Consider the following 8564-nt stretch of genomic DNA (forward strand, 5'->3'; position numbering starts at 1 on the left):
TAATAGAGTCGTAAGATAATCTGAGATTTTATATGTCACTTAGTATTAGTGATAGAATCCGCTATGGTTAGGGGCTACTTTATCTCAGGGCGGAGGAACACAGAGGAGTGGCTATGTGACGTCACGCTGGGTCCCTTCCCTGGGCCGCAGGCCGGGGCGCGGCTGAGTGTGGCCCCACTTCCGGAGGCGTGGCTCCCGGTGGCCTGGCCACGCCCTTCCCGGAACAGCTCAGAAAAACGTGAAACGGAGTGTTTGGTTGGTGAGAGAAAAAAATGTTATCGGTCTTTTCGCCTGCCTTTTAAGCATTACTTTACGCTTTTCGTCGAACCCAGTCAGAACCTTCCCGATTAGGTCTGACGTGTCCTGGGAAGAGAGAAGCATATAATCCTTGTTTTACAGATGGGGAAACTGAGGCCCCGAAATGGGAGGTGGCTGGTCCAACCTCACGTCAAGTAGAGGGACTTGGGATACAAGCCCCGATTGCTGGAGTTGGGGAAACGGAGAAGAGTCAATGCCCAGCCCTTACTGAGCTTTGTACACGTATTTGTTATATAATGGAGCCGGAAGTGAAGACGTTCTCCATATTCTGTTCAGTGTAGATGGTGTAGATGTACTTAAAGGTCTGCCACCTTTCAGAAAGGTATGATTGCCCTTCTGATGCCTGAAATGCCACTTTTGGCAATACCCTCTGTTTAAGCCTTTTTAGCATTTTGCGCAGAAACCTGGCGCCGGGGTTTGCCTCAGCGCAACTTGTGTTGCATAAGTTGCTTTCGTCAATTGAAAAATACAAATTTGCCAGGGGGATGGGGAGGGGGAGGAAATGTAAAAAAAAACTCGTGCATAAAGTTTAAAAAGACAGGGTGCTTTGAGCTGTTACGATCTGTTTTACCCGAGTGTGAGGGCGTTTCCCTGGTTCTTTCCTATGAGCAGGTTTTGTTAAGGAGAATAGAGCATGAGGTCTCTGGATTGGCTATGCCCCCCTCATTCCTTCTCATCCCCATTCAGCAGGACCAGGCTCCTAGAGCAGCCCTGGAGAGCTGGGTAAACACGGGCATGACAGCAGGTTGGTTTTGTACCCACTAGGCAGTTTTCCAACGTGGACCTGATTCCTCAGCCCTGCAAAGCCACCGCCAACCCTCCCCCCACCCCATCACATGTGAGTAGGATGTATCTTGCCTCCAAACAAGTCACCTCCCTCAAGGATGTTGGAGGACTCAGGAGGACGCCATCTATTCTCATCCCCAGCTGGACTAAGTCTTCATCCTAACCTTGGCCTTTGCCACCGGATCACAAGATTACAGAATGTCATGATACAGAAAGTAATAGTTTCCTCATGGAGCTCAAGACCAGAAGGAAAGCTTATGGCCCGAGGTCATGACTCTGTTTTGCCAAAAGTGTTACTATCGTTTTAGGTTCAAAGTATTCATTAACAAAAGAAACTACTTGCCACACACAATAAGTAATATCAATATTTTATAAAAGACTATTTGACTTAATTTCAGTATCCAGTCATTAAAAGAAATAGAAACAATAGAATAACAGCGTTCATCACCAAATTGGGCCAGCCAACTTCCAGACTTAGTGCTGGCAAGTCCCTCATTAATAGCAATCTGGAGTCCCAGTTGGAAAAAGGTGGTGCGTCCACCCCCTGGGAGAGACTTCAAATTGCAGTTTCAAGGGTTCTCCCTTATAATCCCAGGCTGCAAACTGATAACATCATCCATTTGCGTGGAAAAATGCAACGCTGGTTTTACTTTAAACTTTTTTACAATGCTGTTTGTTTCACCTTATGAGTCATAGGATTTTGTTAGACCCCCGAGGTGATTGGCCAGACCTCCAGGGGCTCAATTGACAGACCCACTCCTTTTCTTATCTAAAATCCCGCCTGACCTGCTGTGCTTTCAGGCAGGCATGGAATCCAAGCAGGGTCCAGGCAGGTCAGAAGCAGGTCAGAGGCCTGCTCTCTAACTTCTGAAGCCTGAACAAGACTTCCTCCACTTTAATTTTGCTAACAGACTCCTTGAAACAACATATCAGAATTCTTCCATCACAAAGACAAAGAAGCCAATCTGGTTTTCTGACTACTAATCGAGAGTTCTTCGCACCAGAACATGCAGTGTGTAGTTATGGCCTCAGCTTTGATGGGACGATTTCTAGAAGCAGTGATGGGGTTCTGGGTCAGGACATTCAAGTAGACCATTGAGAAAAATGCTGAGGAGAGGAGCCAAGAGGAAAAGAAGAGGGAAAGCACTTTGCATGTGCATCCAACTCAAGCCAGGCAATGTGTGTCCTCTTTGCTGCATCACGGTACCTTAAAGAAGCTGGGCTTGTTCTAGTCTTCCATTGTAGAGAGGAGGAAGCTGAAGCTTCGAGAGGGAAAGTGACTTGTCCGAGGTCATACAGCCTAGAGGACAGAACTGGCATATAGGTGCAGGTCTCTCTGATTCCAAAGCCCCAAGCAATTTAGGTACCATATGAGGTATGACAAAGCTATGACAAACCTAGACAGCGTCTTAAAAAGCAGAGACATTACTTTGCCAACAAAGGTCTGTATAGTCAAAGCAATGGTTTTCCCAGTAGCCATGTATGGATGTGAGAGTTGGACCATAAAGAAGGCTGAGCACCAAAGAATTGATGCTTTTGAACTGTGGTGTTGGAGAAGACTCTTGAGAGTCCCTTTGACTGCAAGGAGATCAAACCAGTCCATCCTAAAGGAAATCAGCCCTGAATATTCATTGGAAGGACTGGATGCTGAAGCTGAAGCTCCAATACTTCGGTCACCTGATGAGAAGAACTGACCCATTGGAAAAGACCCTGATCCTGGGAAAGATTGAAGGCAGGAGGAGAAGGGGATGACAGAGGATGAGATGGTTGGATGACATCACCAACTTGATGGACATGAGTTTGAGCAAGCTCCAGGAGATGGTAAAGGACAGGGAGGCCTGGCATGCTGCCGTCCACGGGGTGTGAAAGAGTCGGACATGACTCAGTGACTGAACTGAACTGATGAAGTACGGCTAGTAATAATAATGCTTGAGAAACTCAGTGCCAGTGATTGTATTAAGCACTTTACCTATATTTATTTAATCGTCACAACTACTCTATGAAGTAGTTGCCATCATTATTTCCATTTTAGATATGAGAAAACAGGCACAGGACAATAAAGGAATAGAGTAAGGGTGGAACTGGGATTAAGAATCAGGCAATCTGGCTCTAACCTCTGTACTTTTTTTTTTTGGCAGCACTGCACAGCTTTTGGGATCTAACCCAGGCACCCTGCAGTGGAAGCATGCAGTCCTAACCATCGGGCCACCAGGGAATCCCCTACCTGGTTCTTAGACGATCCTTGAACTCTCTTTTCCTGAGCCAGGCAGTGTAGTTACTATTTTCCTGTTTTACAGAGGAAAAAACTGAAGCCCAGACAGCAAATAACTTGCTCAGGATCAATCACACGGTAAGTTTCCTGGTCTAATGGAGAGAGCTGGGATTCTAGGCCAGACTTCCTGCAGCAAGTAACAGTCATATTAGCAAATGTTTACTGAGCACTTACCAAATACCAAGTGCTTCATATGCATTTTATTTATATATGTATATATATATATATATATTTTTTTTTTTTTTCATTTTAAATCTGTAATCATCACAACCAGAGATCCTCAGTATTCTCAGCTTTCCCAGGTTGCAGAGGAAGACACTGAGGCTTGGGAGCAGTCAAACGACTCGTCCAAGGTCATGCACTTGATGGTCAGTAGAGCTGGGGTTCAAAGCCTGGTCTCCTGACTCCCAGCCCAGTCCAGGGTTCCTTCCACTGTGCTGGGTGCCCCAGGAGGGGAAGGCGGTCAGCAGATGAGTGCCCCGGGGCACCTCTCTGCCTTCTCTCTCTGTCATTGCCGTCTATGGGTTTAGTGAAACCTGTTCTTGAAAGATCTATTTATAGCTTAAAACCGTACCACCACTCAGGATAATAAGTCCCTTAAGTTGACTCCCCATGGTGTAGATTAAAGATTCATTTTATTTGTCCCAAATCTTTCTCTGTCAGGATTAGAGGGGGAGAGGAGGAAGTAGGAAAAGGCCCCAGGCCCAGAACACTTAGAAAACAGGCTCTAGTCCAAGTAGTGTTTGCCTGTTGCTGGCAATTCCTGAGACCCAGGCAGCAGGTGACATTTGTGCACACAGCTCATCTGATCAGTACAGAGACATGAGGGGTAGGCAGTGCCTAGATTTTCATGTCTTTTAATCTGCCTTGTTTCCTGTGAGCTTCCCAACACTTAGCACAGTTTTCTGTGCTAAGGCATCTACTAGATACTTATTTGTGAAATGATCAAATGAATCTCCATTTTATGGACAAGGAGACAGAATATCAGAAATCTGGCTAGGAAAACAAGACGGGAGCCAGACAATTCTAAAGAGGAAATCTGGGACTTCCTCGGTGATCCAGTGGCTGGGACTCCACGCTCCCAGTTCAGGGAGCCTAGGTTCAATCCCTGATCAGGGAACTAAACTAGATCCCACATGCCGCAACTAAGAGTTCACATGCGACAACCAAAAAGAACCCAGCTAAGACCCGGCGCAGGCCTTCCCTGGTGGCTCAGGGGTAAAGAATCTGCCTGCCAATGGAGGAGACACGGGTTTGATCCCTGATCTGGGAAGGTCCCACATGCTTCAGAGCAACTAAACCCATGAGCCACAATTATTGAGCCTGTGCTCTAGAACCCGGGAGCCGAATCTACTGAGCCTACGCACCACGACTACTGAAGCCTGTGTGCCCTAGAGCCCATGTTCCGCAACAAGAGAAGCCACCACAGTGAGAAGCAACTAGAGAGTCGCCCTTGCTTGCCGCAACTAGAGAAAAGCCTGTACAGCAACAAAGAAACAGCATAGCCAGAAATAAATAAATAAAATTTTAAAAAAGAGACCCAGTGCAGTCAAATAAATTTTTAAAAATAAATATTTTAAAAAAGAGGGACTCTAATCTGGAGGATTTAGAAACATAGTTGCTAGAAGGGCTGAAGGAGTGACTAGGGAAATAGAAAACCTGAGATTAGCAACACAGGAAGGCCATGCCCTCCCCAAGGGCCAGCACTGAAAGACAGGAGCTGGCACACCTAGACCAGGAACTGAGGGCCACCCAGAAGAGAGCTGGGACCTCAGGCCTTTCTAGCAGGTTCTGCAGACATGGAGGAGAGACTCTAGCTTCTGAAGTCATCCCCTCCTTTCCCTCGAGGCTGAGAGAGCTGGGATTAGACACTCTGACTTTTCCCTTCATCTTATTCTCTGATCTCTCGCCAAAGCTCCCCATTGGCTGAACGGAGCCAGAAGCTAATTAGCAAGGGAGCCCAGGAAACATGGTTTGCCATATGAAGTGGAACAGGAGAAGGGCAGAGAATGAATTTGAAATAAACAGAAAAATTGACTCAATAGTTCCATACCTAGGATGAGGCCGTGATATATGTGTTGTCAGACAACCTCCCTCCCAACAACTCCAAATGTTTCTCCTTGGTTCTTCATCTTTCTACTTCCAGCTTAAGTATCACCGCCTCCAGGAAGCCTTCCAGGACGCCTTCCCCATAGTTACTATCTCCGTAGTGTCAGTTCCCCTAACACACTCTATGTGTCACTGTCATAACATATACCACAGTGGGAGGTGGTCAGTTACCCATTGCCCTCCTCAATAGATTGAGCCTCTCAAGGCCAGACCTGAGTCTGGTTTCTTTCTCTGTTGGGAAGAAAAGGGAAAGAAAGTGAAGTAGCTCAGTCATGTCTGACTCTTTGCGACCCCATGGACTGTAACTTACCAGGCTCTTCTGTCCTTGGGATTTTCCAGGCAAAAATACTGGAGTGAGTTGCCATTTCCTTAAGGAGATCTTCCTGACCCAGGGATTAAACCCGGCTCTCCGGGATCCTAGGCAGACGTTTTACTGTCTAAGCCACCAGGGAAGTCTGTTGGGAAGAAAATGGTTTTCAAATGAGTCAGCTCTCTGTAGGGGAGAAGTGGGATCTGGAGTCAGACCAAACCTAGGCTCCAGATATCCCAGAACCTACATTTATATGTTGTATGACCTTGGACAGCATTCATTCCCTCTGAGTCTCAGTTTCCTCATCTGTAAAATGGGGACAACATTAGAAACTTGGAGGAAGGGGTAAGAGGCAGACTCTACAGCAGCCCAGTGAAGCTCAGGCTCTGGGATCAGACTGTCTAGTCAGCCCCCGTCTCCTCTCTTTTTTAAAAATTAATTTATTTTTAATTGGGGGATAATTGCTTTACAATATTGCGTTGGTTTCTGCCATACATCAGCGTGAATCAGCCGTAGGTATACACATGTCCTCTCCCTCCCGAACCCCCCTCCCACTTCCCACCGCATCCCACCCTCTAGGTGGTCACAGAGCACCGGGTTGAGCTCCCTGTGTCATACATCCAGTTCCCACCAGGTGTCTATTTCACGTATGGCGATGTATATCCCCTGCTCTTCTTTATGTTGCTTAACTTCCCACATCTCTGTTCCCTCACTTTTAAGTTAGAGATGATGTTCATACTTCAGGTGGACTCTCTGAGGATCACACGAAGCTGTGAATGGGAAGAGTGTGAGTGCTCAGGCAGTGGGCACAGTAGCATCAGGGTTGGTGCATGGCCCCGGGGCTGAACACTGACGAGGTAGGTTCTCAGGGATACACTTCACACAGGACTCTTGTCTAGTGAACCACTGTTGCCCCATTACCAAGAGCAGTTTCTGGGAGCCTTCCCTGGCGGTCCAGTGGTTAAGACTCTGTCTTGCAATGCAGGGTACATAGGTTCAATCCCTGGTCAGGGAACTAAGATGCCACCTGCTGTGGGGCAATCCCTCACACCACAATGAAAGATCCTTGCAAAAGGCAATGAAGATCCCACGTGCCGCAACTAAGACCCAATACACCCAAATAAATCAATAAAGTTTTCTTTTTAAAAGAAGAGTTCCTGGCACATGTGTATATGTGTTAACTTGCTTCAGTTATGTCCAACTCTTTGCGACTGGAAGCTCCTCTGTTCATGGGATTCTCCAGGCAAGAATTCTGAAGTGGGCTGCCACGTCCTCCTCCAGGGGATCTTCCCGACCCAGGGATCGAACCCGAAACCTGAGTCTCTTATGACTCCCACATTGGCAGGCGGAATCTTCACCACTAGCGCTACCTGGGAAGTCCTACCTGGCACATAGTAGGTTCTCAGTCCATCTCTGATGGATCACTGAACAGTGGCTGAGTTACATACGGTGATGTTATTCTGACTGTGAACCAGCACCCCAGGAAACACAAAGGATGTGGCTTCTACACCAGCCCAACCCTGGCTCAGAGACATCTTGGAAGAGGTGGGGACTTCTGGGCCTGTGAAGAGGGGACATAAGCAGCAGGGGACAAAGGTCTGGAGCAAAGGGATCTAATATTTCTTGAGCACCTGCTGTGTACCAGATGCTGTACACACTTTATTGCATTTCATCCTCACAAGAGTCTGCAAAGCACTGACCGTTACCCCATTTTAGAGGTGATGAAAGAGGAATGCAGGGAGGTGATGAAACTCACCCAAGGTCATGCAGAAAGGAAGGGGCACAGCGGGATTAGAACCCTGGACTATCTGACTCCAAACTCCCTGCCCTTCTACGGTACCAGCTGCCTCCCAGAGGGCAAGGGGATGGAATCTGAGCTCCTAGCCCTGCAGGAAGCCCAGAAGCCAATGCTGAGGCCAGGCTCAGGCTGAGTGACAACTTAAGAGCACAACTTTGACAGCCGTGCTGAGGCTGGCCTGGAAGCGAGTGGTGCCAAACTCGGGTGCCTGGGAAGAGCTGTGATTATAAAGACAAGTGCTGTCCGGGGGCTGCAGCAGGGAGCCACAGAGGTGCTGGGCCCCTGAATAGAATACCCTTGGATCCCACCTCCCAACAGAAAAGGCTCTGTACTGACTCTGTGACCTTGAGCAAGTCACTTAGCTGTTTTAGTTCAGCATCCTCATTTGTCACACAGGGTCACCACACCTGCTGGGGTGCCACAGAACTACACAAGACAATGCAAAGAGACAGAACTGGGGCAAGTCCAGGCCAGGGCTCCAGAGCTAATTAGTTGTGATGTGAGGCAAGTCGCTTCACTTCCTGAGCCTCGGTGTCCCCAGCTGTGTAATGGGCATAGTACGTGCCTCCCCAGATTGCCATGCATGTGTGCTAAGTCACTTCAGTCGTGTCCGACTCTTTGCAACCCCATTGGACTGTAGCCCGCTAGGCTCCTCTGTCCATGGGATTCTCCAGGAAAGAATACTGGAGTGCGGTTGCCATGTCCTCCTCCAGGGGAATCTTCCCAACCCAGGGATCGAACCTGCATCTCTCATGTCTCCTGCATTGCAGGCGGGTTCTCTACCACTAGCACCACCTGGGAAGCCCCCCACCCCGCCCCCGCCCCGTTGCCATGACAATGTAGCAATAAGGTACTGTGCTGTAGACTACAGCTGCCTGTGTTCAAATAACACTCCACCAACAGGTAAGTTGTGAGCCTTCAGGCAAGTTGCTTGATTTCTCCATGCCTCAGTTGCCTTCTCTGTAAAGTGG

General features: G+C 48.0%; 1 long non-coding RNA gene across 1 annotated transcript; it reads left to right on the forward strand.

Annotated features, from left to right (window-relative positions):
* Positions 1 to 166: 166 nt before the first annotated feature.
* On the forward strand, positions 167 to 6928 carry LOC122681237. The gene is made up of 3 exons (XR_006336914.1): positions 167 to 640; positions 3243 to 3454; positions 3651 to 6928. It is a non-coding gene; the product is annotated as an uncharacterized LOC122681237 (long non-coding RNA).
* Positions 6929 to 8564: the final 1636 nt, after the last annotated feature.

The sequence above is a fragment of the Cervus elaphus genome, chromosome 23, assembly GCF_910594005.1.
Source record: "Cervus elaphus chromosome 23, mCerEla1.1, whole genome shotgun sequence".
Taxonomy (NCBI): domain Eukaryota; kingdom Metazoa; phylum Chordata; class Mammalia; order Artiodactyla; family Cervidae; genus Cervus; species Cervus elaphus.